General features: G+C 36.6%; 1 protein-coding gene across 2 annotated transcripts in view; it reads left to right on the forward strand.

Moving 5' to 3' along the window:
* Positions 1 to 20,007, forward strand: part of PRKN (parkin RBR E3 ubiquitin protein ligase) — a 759,823-nt gene that overhangs the window by 198,017 nt on the left and 541,799 nt on the right. The window lies entirely within an intron of this gene.

The raw sequence follows: 20,007 nt of genomic DNA on the forward strand, positions 1-20,007 counted from the left end.
TCAGTTACAAGCACTAATTATTTGGTCTCAGACTCAAGTGGTGCAGTAATCATCATCAAGCCCAGTAACTAATGATAATAGATGAAAACCTGCTGATCTCCCAGCTGCCAGTGAGGATGAGAGAGAAAGATTATGGAGGCAGAGTAGCAATTTCTTTGTTTAAGACTGCACTGGGCTATGAATATTATCTTAACAGCTTTCCTCAGCTTTTGTTATGAATAATAATAAAAACAGTCTTATCTGAATTCAATTTAGGTATCCAAAAATCCATTCTTTAAATATAAATTATATGTGTTGCTTAGCTAGCAACTCCATTACCCTGAAATTGCTAACGTGCTGGACAACCAAAAATGAACATTTAGAAAATTTTGCTATAATGTTTTGTAATTTTTCTATCTTCAGTTTTCTCCGTATATATTTAACAACTTAAAGCCCCTAGCTTATTTGCTGTCATATTTATTTCATTAAGAAAAATAACAGTTATGCATTTAGTCACATAAATTATAGAACTTGATGTTAAGACTCAATTCATGCTGGCAGGACTCAGCATCATCAGAGAATTTCAATGATTTTCATAAACATGGAGTAGAAATTGGAGTTTTTGGTGCATGACACAAGCAGAGCTGCAGAGCCTTGCTCCAGAGAGTTTTTGTAACATTTCTGGTTTCCACATAAGAATTTTGAAAATACATATTTAGTAGTATGTCATCTCTTGAATTACATTAAGAAATAGTATTGAAACTTAATGGAGTCTTCTGTTTGGTATATTGACCTTGTGACATCCTAAAATTGGATAGAGATAGAAACATAGATTTTGATCTTGAAAGAAGTTATTATTTTTAAAATTATGCTGTTTTCTCATCCATAGATGTATGATAGCAGAACCACCAATTGTAGCTACTCAAACAGAAGCAGAAGTTGGGACATTACAATGACATGTGAAACCTTGGGAAAAAGTGCTTTCAAATACATCTCCACAGATCTCAGCTTTGACTGCACTGATGAGGGTTATGCAATGTCTTTGGTAGCAGTATATTTTTGGCTGGGTTCTTGTACAAAGACTGCTATATCTAACCAACTGCTAATTCTTGATAAACGGGAAAGTAGATTTTTTTTTCTCTCCTCTTCTGCAATGTAATTCCTTAGTACGCTGTCAAATTATAAGTTTTTATTCTCAGAGTTAACTTTCATAGAATCATAGAAGCATTAAGGTTGGAAAAAAATTCAAAGATCATCTGGTCCAACCATCCCCCTACCACCGATATCACCCACCAAACCATGTTCCTAGGCACCATGTCCAACCTTTCCTTAAACACCCCCAAGGGACAGTGACTCCACCACCTCCTTGGGCAACCTGTTCCAATGCCTGACTGCTCTTTCTGAGAAGAAATGTCTCCTAATTTCCAACGCAAACCTCCCCTTCCACAACTTCAGGCCTCCAGTCCTATCACTAGTTATCTGAGAGAAGAGGCCAACCCCCGGCTCCCCACACCTTTCTTTCAGGTAGCTGTAGAGAGCAATAAGGTCTCCCCTGAGCCTCCTCTTCTCCAGGCTAAACAACCCCGGTTCCCTTAGCTGCTCCTCACAGGACTTGTGTTCCAGGCCCTTCACCAGCTTTGTAGCTCTGGACATGTTCAAGGGCCTCATCATCTTTCTTGTAGTGAGGGACCCAAAACAAAACACAGTACTCAAGCTCTGGCCTCACCACATCAGAGTACAGAGGGACAATCTCCTCTCTGCTCTTGCTGGATATAGTATTCCTGATACAAGCCAGGATGCCATTGGCCTTCTTAGCCACCTGGGCACACTGCTGGATCATGTTCACTGTTTTTGATTATGCATGGAAATTTTTACCTATGCAATGCATGAACTGGAGTGTTTTTTAAAAGCACGGTGCAGTTTTCATTGAGTTAGTATATTATTAGTTGTACGGGCAGTCTTTTACAGCACAGAAGCTGGAATGTAGTGCTGTGATCCAGACCGAATATTTTCTTATCAGTAGAAAATTCACCCAAGCCTCAGCCAGGTTTGAAAATCTCTGAGTCAAAAATAAATGGAGCTTTGAAGAGTGGAGGGAAATTGTCATAAAAGCTTGCCCTATTCTTACATTTCTACTATTTTCTGTTTACAGCCACCGTTGAAAAGAGGATTTGTAGGCTAGATGTCCCTTTGGCCAGTTGACTTAATATTTTAATATTCTTATTTAAAGAAAGATTAGGACAGTATATACCAGAATGTGAGATTTTGAGGATGACTCTTGATATTCACATTAAGCACTAGCCCAGCCTATTTGTAAAACAAAAATTAACCAGGCAAGCTATTCACTGATTTGCATCTTAATCTTAGCTGAAAAATTCTAATTGCTTTTGACATAAATCATTGGTTTGTCATGGTTCCGCTCAAGTGGGCAGCCGAGCTCCACCACAGCCGCTCTCTCACTCCCCCTCCTCAAAGAGGAATGGGGAGAAAATATGTGAAAGGGGCTCAAGGATTGAGATAAGGACGAGAAAATCACGCAATAATTAGAGTAACGGGCAAACCAGACTCAGCATAAGAAGACAGATAGTAAGATTTATTGCTCATTACTAACAAGCTAGAGAAGTGAGAAACAAAGGAAAGAAACCAAAAGCACCTCCCCCCCCATCCACCCTCTTCCACCTCCTCCCCCCGAGCGGCGCAGGGGAACGGGAGAATGGGGGTTATGGTCAGTCTACAGCACTTCTTCTCTGCCACTCCTTCTCGGTCACTCTCGTCCCCTGTGCTGTGGGGTCCCACCCACGGGATACAGTCCTTGATGAACTGATCCGGCGTGGGCTTCCCACAGGCAGCAGCTCTTCCAGAACTGCTCCAGATATGGGTCCATACCACGGGGTCCATCCCTCAGGAGAAAACTGCTCCAACCTGGCTCCCCTACGGGCAGCAGCTCCTGCCAGATCACCTGCTCCTGCGTGGTCTCCTCTCCACGGGCTACAGGTCCGGCCCGGAATCTGCTCCGGCAGGGGTCTTCCACAGGCGGCAGCCTCCATCGGTGCAGGGCCACCTGCTCCACCGTGGTCTCCTCCACGGGCTGCAGCGTGGAACTCTGCTCCACCGTGGTACTCCATGGGCTGCAGGGGGACATCCTGCTTCACCATGGTCCTCACCACAGGCCACAGGGGACTTCTGCTCCGGCGCCTGGAGCACCTCTCCCCCTCCTTCTACACTGACCTTGGCACCTGCAAGGCTGTTTCTCACTCCCGTGACTCTCCCGGCTGCTGTGTGGCGCAGAGTTTTTTCCCTGTCTTAAATATTTTCTCACAAAGGCGCAAAACAACATCGCTTATTGGCTCAGCTCTGGAAAACAATGGGGCCCTTCCCAAACATGGGGCGGCTTCTAGATCTTTCTCACAGAAACCGCCCCTATGGCCCCCTGCTACCAAAACCTTGCCACATAAACCCACTACATTTTGCAAATCATGTCCCAGCATTTTCTTTGTCACACTGAGAAAGAAATTAGAAAAAAAAAAAAAAAAGTACCACAATTTATACCAAATGATGAATATACATATATATGTTTATATATATATTTTATGGACAAGAGGAGTAAAAAAGAGAAGCAACAAATCTTCTGTCTCCTCAGGGCCTTTCAGAACACTTCATGTCTTCTGATCTTAGGCCTCTGTTCTGTTTTGGTCAGGGACTCTGTATGCCTACTGGATCAACTGTACTATTACAGGTAACTAAATCACACCTTACGCTCATCAAGAGCTTTTTTAACCTGGCAATCTCAAATTACTTTACCAAGAGAGGAAAATTTTGTACCTCCATAGTATGAAAACTGTGGCAATTGGAAATATAGCTGTCTAGAATCACTGTTCAACTAGTCTTGCTGCTGTATTAGTTCATACAACTGTGTGCTGGATCGACAAAACAGAGCACTCAAATAATTGGATATAAGGGCATGTGCAGTTATTAGTTTTAAATATGCTCTTTTATTATTTTAATAAATAAGATAGAAGAAATAACTGTGTGCTACTCAAATGTCAGGGTTCCTCAGAGGCCGGGAGCAGTGGGGCCTTTCAGGCCAGGGCCTGTTAGCCCATACCATCCTTGTGCCCCACTCAGCCCCAGCACTGGGCACATCTCTGGTTATGTGAATATCCTGGTTTTGTTATATCCCTGGCTGAGACCAGGACATGGGCCTGTGGTGGGGCAGGGCTGTGGGGAGCTGGAGCCAGGACCTGCTGCAGCCTTGCTGGGGCAAGGGCTGGCATTCCTGTTATATAGGCCCCTAAAATATCTCTTAGTTAATAGCATAATAACAGTTCTGGAGATTCAAATATATGTTTTTGTCTTTGCACTTAGTTGAACGTGCCACTAGTAATGCAGGAGTAAGTTTCAACACATTCTTTCTAATGCCGTCCGGATGTTGTTTCAGAGAAGCCTTTGAGGGGAGAGAATGATGTGACTTGTTTTTTGTGGAAGGTTTTTCAATTTCCTTAAAATGAATAGGAAAACTGAAGTGGGTGCCAAAGTCCTCACACATTTTTGAAAATGCTGGCTTGGTATTATTTGAATCGTTGACTGGAGTTAAGAGTAGGAGATGCTATTGAGGAGGCACGCATCAGTCATTTTCACATTTTAATGGCCTCCATATTCATTCTACTGTTCTCATGCAAAACATGAAGAAAATTAGCATTTTGTCATGATCCTCTATCAGTTCAATGCTTAGCAGTTGGCATCACCTTATGTGCCAGATGGGTGGTTTTAAGTTTTAGGAAAGAAATGGCTATTTGAATAAACTGTCCTGCATTTCACAAACATACCTCTGAAACATCAGAGGACCTTTGCTATAAAAGGTTTGAAATATATACCTGGGACAGGAAAATGAATACGTTGAAAAATTCATATAACCAAAACCCTAGTGGTATATTTGAGATTTGGTGATATGTTATGTTTTGTAAGACTATCCCTACAGCAATGAGAGACTGTTCTAATCCTGAAGCTGTTTATACAAGGGGAGATCATGAACTACTTTTTAAAGAAAATTTAAAATACATACACTCTTTTTATGTATGTTTTGTTTATGTTTGTTCTTTCTTTCTCCACTTCATGTTTAAATCTTTTGATCTAATAGTAGATGTAGGCCATGTTGAAGCAAATGGCAAAACACCTTTTGACTTTAATAAGGTAGTGGCTTCACCTATATGAAGCTTTTAGAACATAATGAGTACCCCAAGAGACAGAGTCTAGAATGAAGTATTAAAAAATAAAATAAAGTAAAATAAAATAAACTTGATCTGAAGGCACAGCTATTTATCTTAGAGAACTTTATGTATAGCTCCCTTAATTTTAATCTATTATTGTATGCAATGCTGGTTGCTTTATATTGATTTTCATACTTTCTGATATATATAGACTTATTACAAATGTAAAAGCTAATGCAATTATAGTTATAGACTCCTCCATACAGTTGCAAGAGTTTTTCTTTGTGTAATTGCTGAAATATTGAAAATACAACGAGGCAGCACCTATCTCTCACATAATTATAGAGATAATTTTTAAAAACAGAGTGAGGTTGTGGAAAGTGTTTTGAAGATTTGTGTAGGCAAAGACAACAAATTGTTTCATGATGGAACCTGAAGAACAAATGGAAAGATTTGTACACAGTTCTAAGATCAGAGATTTAAGCATTTGATGTGCAGCTGTAGCTGTTGAATTTATTGATATTCCTTAGAGATAACAAAGGAAATACTGAACACTGTGTACTTGTGGTAACATATTTGTATCATATATAAATAATCTCATGGTTCAAAGTTTTTTTCTGGTTTACTACAGAGAATTGAAAAAATTAACTTTTAATTTTCATGTGTGATGCAGCTTCTGTGAGTTTTTCCACTTTCTTTTAAAACATTGCAATATAGCCACAGCTAGAGATGAGGTAACGGTCAAGGGAGCCATAGTGGCTCTCAGAAACCATTCAGAGTTATTTTCTTATTTGGTGTGCCTTGCTTAGGCATTTAAAGTTATGACTGGACAGAAGAAGGAATTTTCATCCTTTTTAGCTTAGAATAGACTGAAGAGATTTTCTAGTCTTGATTTGAAGCATACTTTAGTTCTTATTGAATTATTCAGCTTTCTCTGCCTAATTAATTCCCTTCCAATGCAAACATAGAACAAATATATTTTCCACATATTCCCATATTCCTTTTTTTTTTTTTTTTTTTTTCTTAAATGTATGAATTTTGGTACTTATGTTTCAAGTTTGTGGAGTAAGGCAGTGAGGAAGAGCTCTTTCTTGTGAGTATGAAGGGCAAAGAATGCTTTTCCTTGCATATACTTCTGCATAAATATAAGATGGTAGTCTGTTATGGTGAGGAGTTATTATTTAATAATCAGGTAGTGCTAAATAACAAAAGTGAACTCAGTAGGAAGTTTTAAATCTCTTGCAACTATTCAGTCAGCCTAATCTAAGTGACATTGAATATGTTGAAGTACTTCACCGATTTTGTTGATATATTTTTCAGTAGAGTGTTAACCATGCCTGAAGGAGCCTGGTAAAATATATTGAAATTACACAGCATAATCACATCTGTGAAATTCTTGACAAAATAAAACTTCCCAGAGAGCAGTTGTCAACCTTGTGCTATCCCCTGGCATATTTTGAAAAAGGCTTCAACCTGATGAGTAATATTCACAGTACGTGTTATGCTTCTTTGCAACTTGTGAGCTTGTCATCTTTGATTCTTATGAAATGTGTTGGTTCTCCACTGGAAATATCATCACCATCTTTTTCTGTCCACTGGTGACTTAACAGCATGTCTGCAGTTTAAATTCCCTTAAGATGATGAGGAGTGTAAATCTCTTGAGAAAACTCATGATTACTTTTTGTCATCTTTTCTATCTGAATCCCTCAATTTTTTGTAGTTTTTCAGCAAAATTACATGTAAATGTATTTTAGTGACATGAATTATTGTCTCCACTCAGAAACTGTAGCAGCATAAACTATGGAAGCATAAACCTTTCTGTTCTCCTATTATTTGAAGAACAAACAATAGGGTTTTGATTATGACCTGATTCTTTTATCTTTGTAGAGTGATGCATATCCAGCTTTTAACAGAATTCAAAACACAGTAGAAATGCAAGGAAGTATTAATATATTTGTGAAATTTATTTTTATGAAGGTGTTTTCAAAATTATTTGTAAAATGAGTTTACATTTAAGATATTCCTTGTATTTATTGCATCTAATATACTGTTTATATCTAAAGTACATGAGCTATATATCCACTATATGATCCATTGTAACAAAACACACAAACATCTGAAAGAGCAAATTTTTTAGATGCTAAAAATTTTTCAAATAACATAAATACTTATTATTATACTTCTCTCTGAATCACCCAAAAATCTGTGCTAAAATAAAATAGTTATCTTCATGAAGGGTGGTAGAAAAATAAATAAGAACCATAGAATGATTCCCCAAGACAAACAAGAGACGGATAACTCCCCTTCTTACTTCTTCTTTTCTACTCCCAAGCCACAAATTAAAATGATCAGGTATCAAGAATTTTTTTAACAGATATGATATATAAAATATATGTTTGATATATAAAATAGATTTCTATGATATTTTCAAAATATTTTCTTGTCTAGAAACACTATGCTTGATAGGAAAAACTATTAAAAAATTAAGAATGAAATCATAACTGAATCTGCATATGTGAAGTAAATTCAGAAAAATATGCTGACCATGGTAATAATAATAATTATTATTATTATTTATTTAATTTTGCCAAAGAGACTCTGTGTGTGTGTGTGTGTGTATAAAATTTCAGGAAATATTTATCTTTTTCTTCAAAGAAGCCTACCTGTTTGTAATTAGTGCAATGTTGACTGATGAGAAGTAAGACTAAATGAATGGACAATTATCATAAATAAGCTCCAAGTACAATTCCTACTTTATATGACATTCTTTGAGCAATAAACAGCCAAGTAGGGTATGACTTTTCATGGCATTGGAAATAATATGGACAAAATGCAAATGAAATATGAAGAGCTCTTCAGTTTTGTTTAAAACAAAATATATTTAAAGTAAATTCAGTAGAACCCACTAATTAATTATGATTTGGAAACCCACTGTGGGATATTCAGTTTTTAAAATTAATGAAATCAAAGATACTATATCACAACATGTACTTTGTTCTACATTTTGACAAGCTAGTACTTCACTGAATCACTGTAAATGTCCTCTAGATTATCCTGAAGATACTGTACTGAAAAGTTAAGGCCAACTGCTATTCATGCTGAAACTTACCAGAATAGGACTTGTTTCCATTATTCTGATTCCCTAAAGAATTTGTATGTATTGCTTTGCAAATATTACTGTGTTTATTGCTGAAATATGTGGTGATACCCCAGGCTAGCGAAAAGGTGGAGAATGGATTTGTTTAGATCTATTTCTGCAGTGAAGTGACTGAAGAGGCAAGTCTTTTAAACTGAACAACCTTTATTCACTCACCAAGCATGCCCCAGTCCAGGTTTATATTAGCTTATAATTCATACTACTGTTTTAAATTAAGAAAAATCAAGGTGTTTAGATAAATATGTAAAATCAGTTTATAACCATCTTTGCTCTTGCCACACTGTGTCCTTGTAGATGGCTTCTTGTACCAGTTAGCTAGCTATCAGCCAACTCCGTTGGTTTCTGAGTGACAACAGAGTCTTATTCCGTCACCTCTAAAGCTTGGTGACTCCAATCTCCTCTTAGCAGTCTTTCTTTTCCCTTCTCATTTTTCTCCTGATCTTTCCTGTCCCTGACACTTCTTAAAGTGTAGTCTCTTTGAGCTTTCCATGTGGAGCATACCTACTTCCCCTTCAAGCAGGAGCATTTTTCATACCCATCTTATGGGTCTCACCTCTCCCATCCTGAGCTAAACTAGGCAGATACCCAAATGGTTTACAGACTGGCATCTTGAGTTGTAGCACAAATATTTTCTGTAAGATGTGCCTAGGTAGTCTTACTCTCACTAATCTCTAGTTCAGCTGTATCTGTGTAATTGCTTCTGGGAGACATTTTGTATTTGGGACTGGCAGGATGATGAAAATTTCTTTGTACAAGTGAGTGGTTTAATCTGGACTATGTCAGTAATGTCACAATGGAGGAGCTTGGCAAATTGCTGCACTAGAACATAAACGAGTGGCTATTTGCATGAGGGCTAGGATGTCTGCTGAAAATGATGGTACACCTGAAGTATGAGGAGTCTCGACTGTTTAGAGGAAAGGAGCACAGAAGATATTTAGCTGACTGAAAATCTTTCAAAGACCCTAAACAATTAAGTTTTCAAGGAGAGTCTGAACAAAGAAGTACTCATAAGCCAAGAATTTTAGCACAGCCAACTACCAGGCAGAGCTATAGGAGCCAACTGTTTTTCCTGACTGCAGACCAACAGATTTAACAGATTTAAGCAGGAACGTTTCCAGTAAGCATCACGTGCTCTTTTACAGTTCAGACGTGTAGAGGAATTCATGCTACTTTGCTCCCATTGCCTTTCTTGATTCAATGAATCTCTCTGTCTGCTGAGCTTGCTTTCTTCCTCAACAAGTTCAGAATTGTTTATTGGGTAGTTTGACCTCTGAAGATGTTATTTCTGTGGTGTGAAATCCCACATGTGATCATGATTTCCAGAACTACTCCCTCTCCTATACTACCTAACTCTCCCACCGCAAGCACAACTGCTTGTGTATTCTGACCCCACAACACACATAATTACAAAGACATCAGTATACAGGCACGTTCCAAAATGGATAAAAACTGAATTATTCCTGACTATTTTTAGTCAGATAAATCCTCAGCATTTTTAATCCAGTTTCAAACTAGGTATGACAAACATATATTTGCTTTTCAGTGCACACTATGCTGATCTGCATATGTTGTAAAAGAATTTATGCAAACAGAGTGGTCTTTTTTTAGCAAAGGTGCTGCAGAAATTGTACTGTTTTCTCAGGATTGCATTTATGGAATATCTTTCATTTTATCTCCTGCATCTTAAAAGGACATAATGTTTCCTAAAAATATAACCTCACTCAACCTCTCAGTCACCTTTATAAATGAAACTTTTCTTAGACTTAGTCTCTTAAACAGCAGCTGAAGGAAACAGTTTAAGGAAGATCTGCCAAAGTGTGAAAGATATACCGATCTGCCATGTGTTATCCTGAACATCTATAGATGTAATAAGGGTCACAGAGAAAGCAGAAATAAATAGGCAGACACAACTACTGACTGCTTAAAAGCAACTGCCCTTTGCTTCTCCATTTTCTGTGAGTTAGGGTGCTTATTCTGCTATCCACACAGATGTGCTTATGTATGCACAAGTCTGTCCTCACCTGACTGACTCTTGTGCTTCAGCAGAGCTCCACAGTCACAGTTCCTAAATCTACTGTCGTCCAATGACTGATGTCTCATATGAGGGCATTTTCTAAACACAAAAACATCATTATTTTTCAAGTTCCATATCGGCATTTTTCCTTTAAATAGAGGCTGAGGTGTTTTTTTATCAACAAAAAGTTGGTTTGGAGAGCTATTTTTAATCTCTTGAAGTTTAAGTACTAGGGACCTCAGGCAAGAACAATTCTTACTGGTTAAATAGGAGATTAGAGCTGATGTCTAAGATTTGCATAATGTGAAAGGTGTACATCTTTGTAAGTGTCATTAATATTTTTGAGTCCTTAGGCAATTAATAAAAGGACAACTTTAGAATTGGCCTTTGGGTAATATCTCTTAACATAACAACATATCAAAATATTATTTGTTTAATTTTATTTGATTTATATTCCCTAGTTAGATTATTATTTTTTTTGTTTCTTAAAAGGAATTATCAAACTGTCTAAGTAGATTTTAGCAGCAAGGCTGATGCTTGCACAAAGGACTTAAAATAGTCATTATACTTCTAATCTTTAGTATCACTGAGCACATAATACTATAAATTTTTATTTTTCTCTTTCAAAGCATATCATATTTTGAGGCAGCCTCTTAAGCAACATGTTATTGCTAGCACTTTGCTGTGACCCTCAGCATGACCCTTGATGAAAGGAATCTCCATCTCCATCTCTTTGCATCTCAGGGAGCTCCAGATGGTGGTTGCCTTGTGTCTGGCAGACCAATCACTAAAGTTGATTTGATTTTTGTTTTAAAAATAAAGAAAACTTAAGCTTCTTTTCTTAAATGATGGGTCAGTGGTTGTAACATTTACAAAAGGCTTGTAAATGTGCCCACACGTTTTCCCAGGCAAATATGCATGAAGGGTATTTGGTTTTTATGGGGAGTTAAGTGTGAAGTGGGGAGACAAGGAAGGAGCTGAAGGATAACTGGAACATTATTTCATCTATTCAGTTATTATAATAAAAGTCTGGTCAGTCAATTTTATGCATAGCCTGGAGTTTTCCTCAGTAGCATGGTTGAAATCATAATGCATGCTCATTGTGAAATTAAACATTGTGATTTCTGAAGCATCCCTGCCTTGCATAGTTATGCTGTGAAACAGGCTAAAATGTATGGAATTTTAAAAGCCATTATGTTTCACACTGATGCTAAGGAAACACACTGATATGAGAACCCAAACAAATAATTTAAAGTTCACTTCAGTACTTCCTAGAAATGAGAACCTAGAAATGAGTCTTCGTTACTGCTCCAGGTCTTGATCTAAGATTGGGCTGAACTTCTGGCACATTGGAAGGAGGGTGAGTTTTGCTTTATTAGACTGTATATTATTGTCTTTGTTTATGTAGTTGTGGTTCAGTCTGCATCCAACGTCACCTTTTGATTCAAACTATTGTCACTAATCTTTAGAACAAAAAGATGTGACCTGAAAGTTATGATGATTACATTTTTTATGACATTTGAGAACCTGTCACGTATATCTTGTTTCACTTCTAGACACAACAATTTTCTGTTGTTGACTTCAATTTTCTATGATTCTAGCTGGAATAGTTTTTGTCTTTTTTTTTTTTTTTTTTTTTAATTTTAATCCCTGAACTGCTGAGTCTTTTACAACAGTTGGCAGGCTATGGCCTAGGTGTCACAGTATTTTGATGGTAAAAAAAAGTGAATTATACATATAATGTATGTGTTTTCTGGCTTTGCTATCCAGGCAAATCTCCCAGTAAGACCACACAGACACGTATGTCTACTGTCAGTGTCTGCTCTAGAATCAGTTTCTTTGAGACTGAAGGACAGGAGAGACTCTAGGCAGGCCCTCCTAGAGTGCAGGGTGGCTTTGCTCCTCTGTCAGATGAATCCTGAATTCATGGGGGTGACATGGTTTACAGTATGTGAATAGTGACCTATGTGTGTGTGCAGGTATGTAATATTAATAGGTAGTGTTCAGGATCCTGCTGTGATAAGGACACAGCAACCTAGAAAAATATATGGAATATATTTCCACCATAATATTGTTGTAAGGAAAAAGAAATTGTGGAATGGAGATTTAAAACCATGAGGTGATTTCATTCACATACCACTAGTTTTCTGTCAGATTTACTCACTCAGTTATCTTCAACCATGCATAGCCTGTGAGGAGCTGTATTGACCAAGTTGTCCCTCCTTGGCACTGTACCAGTACTCATAAACAAGAGGATCCTGCCATGTTAGAGAATGAGTAGAAGAGCCTGTGAATTCCTAATTCAGTTGTGTCCACAGGTGTTAAAGAGTCGTGGCAGTTTAGCCAGGTACCTGAACTAGCTGCAAGCTGTTTCAGAGGTGACTACTACTCTATCTGTGACACAATGGAGCACAGTGTGGGGATTACTTTATCTTGCTTCTAGGGCCATTGCTAAGGACACGCACCATAAATAAAACTATAATATACAGTCAGAAACATTCAAAATGATCTCAAGGGCTTTCTCTAGCTGGAGCTCTCTTCTGGGGACAAGGAGAGCTCCAGCTAGAGAAAGCCCTTGAGATCATTTTGTCTTACAGTGTTAAATTTCTATGTGTTAATATAATTACGTATGTAGGTAGCAAATTAAGGGTGGATGTCTCCTGCTGCCGAATCATGCTGAGTGCAAATGTCAAGGGATTATGCCAGGAATGTGGAAATGTTTTTAATTTACAAAATCTATTTATATGTTCCTCTTTACAAAATATACAACTCATTTTATTCCAATAAAACAGTTAAAAATATTGGGGCAGAGGGATGGGTGATACTGAATGATTCAGGAAGTTGCTAATAGGGATACAGGTCATACCTAATTGATTCACTGTTGAGAGTGACAAAACTATTACTATAGTTTCTCATACAGGGAGTCTTGAGCTACAGAAAAAAATATATGTAAAAAAGGACAAAAATCCAGAATTACATTCTTCTTGTTTCTTTGTTAGATACCAGCCGTAAGTTGCTGGTATCTTACAGTTACCTATAATTTGTAATGAGACCCTAGCTTATCTGTAATTTAAGAAAATTCCACATCATGGGATATTGAAAAATACAGTGGTTTTGTTGCTGTATTAGCCTTTTTTAATTCTCCGATTTAAGTATGGCTAACAGAAACAAAGTCTCAAATGCATTAAAATAGAAAGCATTCCTCTTCCTGTTTTTTATCCCTCCTATCCTGTTTTTTTTTTTTTGTTTGTTTGTTTGTTTGTTTTTTTCCCTTGAGTGAGTAATGGACAATATATGCTGGTTTAAAGAGCTTAGATAAGCGGTAGTGTAATTGCTGTTAAACTTGATAATGTGTTGATTGAGAGATACAGTTCTGTGCTAGGAATTGACAGCAGCAGCTCTCAGCTGGTTCTCTGTTACAAAACTGTAACTCTAGTTAAAGGATGTACACATGTTAAGCGCCGTTATTCAGCTTAATGGAAGAAGCTACATAAGGCTGTTGGTAAAAGTGATGTTGGTAAAAGACTCGTTCGTAGTCACCAGATAACCATAGCTACCATGACTAGAAGCTAAGCAAGACAGACCTGTTTACAAACTTGTGAGAGTTTGCTTGGCAGGTTGCTTGAGTGAGAGAAAGGGAAAGCTGGATGTCATATGGGGAAGAAATCACAGTTACGTGACCTGGCTGAGCTGTAGCTTGTCATGGCCACTCAGACCCAGCTGATTCCCTTCATGCTACTTCCCTGCTGTTTTCCCTGCTCCTAGCCATGTGCCGCAGTACTCACCTCTCAAGGCAGAACTCCTCTGTGATCTGGTGTAACACACAAATATAGCCAAAACAACTCTGTTTATTTGTCAGGTTTGTTTTCAGCTGGTTCCTTCATTATGTGTCCTTAGCACAGAGTCCAGAGAGGACAGTAAAAGTGCAAAGGAGGGCATGGGTGGGCTGAGGGGGCATCTGCTGCTAAGGATTCCTTCTGAAATTAGGTTGGGCTGATCACTTAGAAGAGTAGGGCTATGTCTCATGAGATTTTGTTTGTTAGCATTACCAAACTAAATTGCAACAGTTTGGTCATATTGAGAGATCATGATAATGGTAATTACTGTCAATCAGGAAGTTAGAAAAGCACAGCTGTGCAGCACTGACTAAAGAAAACTTCAAACTGTGACATTTTTATTGAGACTTGCATCTATTTATTTTTTTTTCTGTGGTAATTACTAGTATTATGGGAAATTATAAAACATTAAAATGCTTTTGGTGTGGTTAAGAAAGATATGTAATATTGAAAAAAGTTACAAATGCTTTGTTGCTCATGTATATATAACAGGTGCACTTATATTACATATTTAGAAGAAACTTTCCTTCTAAAAGAAAACCAGTTCATCAAATTCTGATTGTGTTTGTACCTTTTCTTCTTAACAGCTTAGCAGGAATTTCTATAGATCTATATTGAAAATTTGGTTTCCTACGTATTCAGCAGTGCTGACAATTCCGTAGAAACAACTGAAGCAAATACTGGTGTAAATCTAATGTAAGTAAGATTAAAATAAGCCCTTCAGTTTTACAGTCTGGCTGCCAACTTCAAGGTACTTTGAGGTACTTACAGAGTGACTGTTAAGACAGGGAACCAATTAATGTAAGAACCATTTGTTTTCTTTGTCTCTCTCTTGTTACGCTCCATGGCTTGATTGACTTCTCAACATGTTCTGTATTTGACATTTCTACTTTATGCAATCAAGTCATATATCAGTTTGCTTTTGAAGAGTTCAGCTGATTGAGCTCTCTTTCTTGTTTTAATTTTAAGTCATTTTTCCCACCATTTGAATCATTTTTATACTTCTCCCCTATATACTTCCAAGACTTTGATATAAAAATAATTGAGATTAAAGCTTTACCCATTGCTATCTACTCAAGTACTGTATACAGAAGTAAAATTGTATTTCTATCCATATTCTAACCTCTGATTATTGTACTTTCATGGATCAGTTAAGACTTTCTTCACAGCTTTGCACTAGGACTACTACTGTTCTCTGAGACCTTCAAATTCTTTCCAGAATCATTGCTTTCCCTCCTTCTGCTGGAGTGCCTGGCAGTTTTATCCATACTTGTGTAATGCTGTATTGGACCGAGTTGCAGCAGGTTTGTTCTGTGCTTGTACTATCTAGGTACCTTGCCTCACACAGTTTAGCATTCTTTCAACTTTTATGTCACCCAGAAATGTCATCAGATAAGAGTGTGTGTTTACTGACATACTATTGATTAAAAAATTGCAAGGCATAAGACCTAGTGCTGGTGACTGTGGAAAATTGCTTAGAAGAGCCCCATTTGCTAACAAATCTTCATGACAGTGCTCTGCTGCTGTGAGTTAGGTGGTAGTTCCCTGAAATTGAGGCTTTGTTGGCAATGTTAGCTCATAGGAATGTTCCGTTTCACCTTTGGTCTCACATTCTTCCTGCAGCTCCAAACCTTTCATTAGGTTTATGCAACTGTCATTGAACTGGAGAAGGATGTGAGGAAAAGTTTAACACTGAGAGGAAAAGTATTGTTTCAGATGCGGATTAGGTTTTTCATCCTGATCCCAGGGCTGTGCTGGAATAGCTGCTGGGATGATGCGCTGCAACAGGCAGAGGGTGAGGAGGAGAGGCAGCTTTGTAAATGCCAGCTTGCATTGCTGGCAGAGGAGTTATTCAGCCAAACTGCTCATTTCAATGTTAAAAAAAGAAATGTTCTGTTTGGCAAAACTTGCTTTTCTGTGAAGTCTTGCTGATCCACGTGAATAGTATGTCTATTTTTAAAGCTTTAAATTAAAATACATCCTTTGTAAATTTTTTGAATTTCTTTTTCTCTGGATTGATATTCAGTTACCTGTCTTGTACTGGAGCAAGCAGGTTATCTTGCTCATTTTCAGCATTACAAATAATGATGTTTTTTTCTCATGGTTATGCACAAATTAGCATCAGGAAGTCAGAGATCTTCACTGTCTGCTTCATTAGAATCCTTGAACCTAGACTATATAAGTCTTTTGATATTTTAAACTGTTATAGGTGTTTCAACATCCTGCTTAGATGCTAATAGGATGGAAATTACATCCTCATCCTTTTATGATATAGTAACTTTTTCATTCTTCTCTTTTCCGAGTAGAGAAAAAAAAAAAAACACATTTCTTTTTCATTATTAATATTTTTTTTCTCTCTGTAAGTGGGCTTATACCACTCTTTGGATTCCTTTCTGTTCCAAAATACTTATAAAGACCCCGATTCTTTCTCCCATAAAATACACTTCATTTTATATCTTTGGCATCCCTTATTACTATTTTACATTAATATTAAGCACTACTTGTTTCATTTTTTGTCCACTTCTTTTTTATTATTTCCAAGTGGTGGTGTCATTTCACATAAAACTTCTGATAAACTTTTGTTGAAAAAAATCTACTAAAATTTGTATAACACACAAACCAGTTGCAATCCATGCTAGTTTGCTACTTCATGACAATACATGAACTGTATAATATTTACTAATTAATTTCCCAATGTGTGCAGCTGAAAATCTCTTCATATTTGTCTTTGGGCACAAGGGTTTTCAAATGTATTATCAGGAGAGGCACCAAGGTAATTTTTAGTGAATACACTTTTACAGACTCATATTTGGAGGTAAGTATCTATCAGATATCTATCGGGTATCTATAAAGTATGCTTATATGCAGAAAATACACAAAATGTGTACAGATAATGTATGAATTAGATTTTCCAAGTGGTTTAAAAAACAAACAAAACCAAGTACATGAATTATTCCTTCAAATTCTGTGATTTATCTTATTATGGACTCAAACACAGATGTGAAAATTAAAATGATTTCCTTATTTCTTCCATCTGTTTTGTGATGATATCAGTCTCAGAGAGAAACATGCTCCTTTGGACAATCATTTCCAATGCTGTTTTAAAGTTGAATGGAGTGAAAAATTGAAATTCCCTTTCTGACATATTTGCCAATGTTTCTTGTAATAACAATTTATTAAAGGGAAGTACATATACATTCTGAGTATCTTCATGTTGTATTCAGGTATATTTAGTCTGATTATAAAAGAGAGAAATAATATATTAAAATTCAGAATACTATATGTCACTTGTATATTGCTGAATACAGCTGAGATGAACCTGTTAATTAGTCCAGGAACTGAAAATTTCACAGTTGCTGCTATAAATTTACTTGGTATTTCTTGAGCAGTCAATTGAACATTTTGATGTTTGAGTTACATTGAATGTTTGAAATGTTCATAGAATTTTAGGTGCTTATACCTCTATATATGATTACATGAAAACAGATATTTCAACTATTAACCCTAATAATTTTTATTGTCTAAATTGCAGTCAATTTGATAGGCAGGTATCTGGTTTGTTTTCATCAGCAGTTATCCACGTTAGGTTACATTCTTCTTTGTGGATCCTCTTGTGGAATATGCAAAGCAAAAGATAGTCTTCATACATAAGGAAAACTAAAGAACACAAATTATAAAGAAAGAGGTTCACTTCCTCCACAAAAGAGAGAAATTCAGTTGGAGGGGAAAACTTGATGAATGCTACACTCAGACAAATTCTTTAGCTTTAGTCTTTTGGTCATGAAACACATTAGGTCTTTAAATATGAAAAATATGAAAAATTCTTTAGCTTTAGTCTTTTGGTCATGAAACACATTAGGTCTTTAAATATGAATGTCAACAAATTTTGTGATGTGTAAAATACAGATCCAAATCCACAATGAAAAATCTAAGGTCAGTGAGTTATACAAATTTTATTTGATGCTATGTATTAGAACTGCAAGAAGGAAGCAAGATTTCAAAATTCAGATCTCCAGCACTGAAAAGAAGAAATGGCAAGTGAAACGTGTACAAAATAAAAAAATACTGGGGAAAGAAATCTGTGGATTAAGAAAGACTAGGAATGCCATTTCCAAAAAGGAGAAGCAGAATTTTTGTATGTTTACATAAAGATTAGATTGGGTATGTCTATGCTGTTTTTATGGACATCATAAAGAGAAGGTATTGGGTCCAAAATCAATTGGTGAAGATTGGCATAAACCCACGATGTTGATGTGTCATGGCAGAAATCTGGGTGCTTCCTCACTATGTGCCACTCAGCCTGAGCATCTTCTGGGACTCAAGTTCTGCCCTCTGTCTCTGTGGCATAATTATTATTTTTTTAGGAAAAATATTATTTTTTGACAGTTTGTCACATCAGAGTGCCCAAAATAAATAGGCTGTCATGACCTTCCTAAATAGTGATTTTATAACACAATGCCTATGGACTTTCTAGACTTCCATTTAGTCATCTCTTTCTTCCTCAACCACTCACTTCCTATTTGGACTGCACTGATAAATCTTTCATCTCTCATCTCTTACTCCATTTTTCTTATGAAACTACTCTTTGATCTTGAGTTTTTTTTTTCTTAACATCTTTATCAATTTGTTGTGACATCTATTTATGATCCAGTTGGCTGTTCTTTGCTATTTTTTAATATACTATCTTCTTTTCCTTTACACACTAGTATTCATAATTCTTTAAACTTTGCTTATTTAAAAGAACTCAGTGCTCTGTTCCTTGGGGAGAAAAAAAAAAAAAAAGAGACAAAAATAGATCATTGAGCATATTATGTCTTCAATGCCAACTTCTAGTAAGAAAATTATCCAGAATTAGTTCTTCATTTTTAGATTTTGTATTCTCTACATTTAAAGGAGAATTGTATGAATAGGAAGACAGTAAACCTATTTAAAGATCTGAAGGATACATAAATACATGTTTATTCAGTTGTGTGTCTTTCTTTTCTCAGACAAACATCTATTGCATAATGTATTAAAATTAAGTGTCTGCTCATTCAAGAAACTAGAGACCTGACTGAGGTCATAAAAATATCTAAGAGAGAAGTCAGACTGGAAATGCTTCTAACAACTTTCCAAAATGTTTTTTTCCAGCTTTGGCTAGAAAAGAAGGCCATAGTGAAAAGCCCTTTCTTAGGTGTTATTCAGGCTCCTTACATCTTTCTCCCTCCCCCTGTAATCAAATCAGCCATGATTGTTATTTCTGAAAGCTGATAATTCAGCATTTGGATCAATTAAGATTTCTTATTTTGGTGAAAGAAATTGTCATATCTTGAACTAATAATTATTTGTATTAGATCTTGCTATTTACAATATTTCATTTTAAAATACGAAAATAATATATTTTTCAGAGTTTGTCTATGAAATAGAGAGACAATAAGTCTTGTCTAGGAGAAAGAAGAAAAAAAAGGAAATAAATGTTACAAACTGCAAGGGTAAAATCAAGATATGAAAAAATCAGATAGGAAATGTTTTAATGGTGAAATGTTTTAATTCCAGTCTTAAATCACTTTAACATTGGACAAGTAATAGAAAAAAGATTGTGCTGGAACAGGAGGAAATAGTGATTGCAGACATCAGTACGACAGACACAGCATTCATGTCCCCAGATTGGATTGTGCCACCAAGAAGATGATCAAAAGATCTAGAGCAATATGTGTGTGTGTTAGTAGATGGTGAATGTATGCCAGCTAAATCTGGTCTGACGCTTTACTTTGATTCACTTTCCTGTATGGCTTGGGAACAGGACACATCCTATTTAGCCCCAGGAGGCATTTA

The sequence above is a fragment of the Anas acuta genome, chromosome 3 (assembly GCF_963932015.1).
Source record: "Anas acuta chromosome 3, bAnaAcu1.1, whole genome shotgun sequence".
Taxonomy (NCBI): Eukaryota; Metazoa; Chordata; class Aves; order Anseriformes; family Anatidae; genus Anas; species Anas acuta.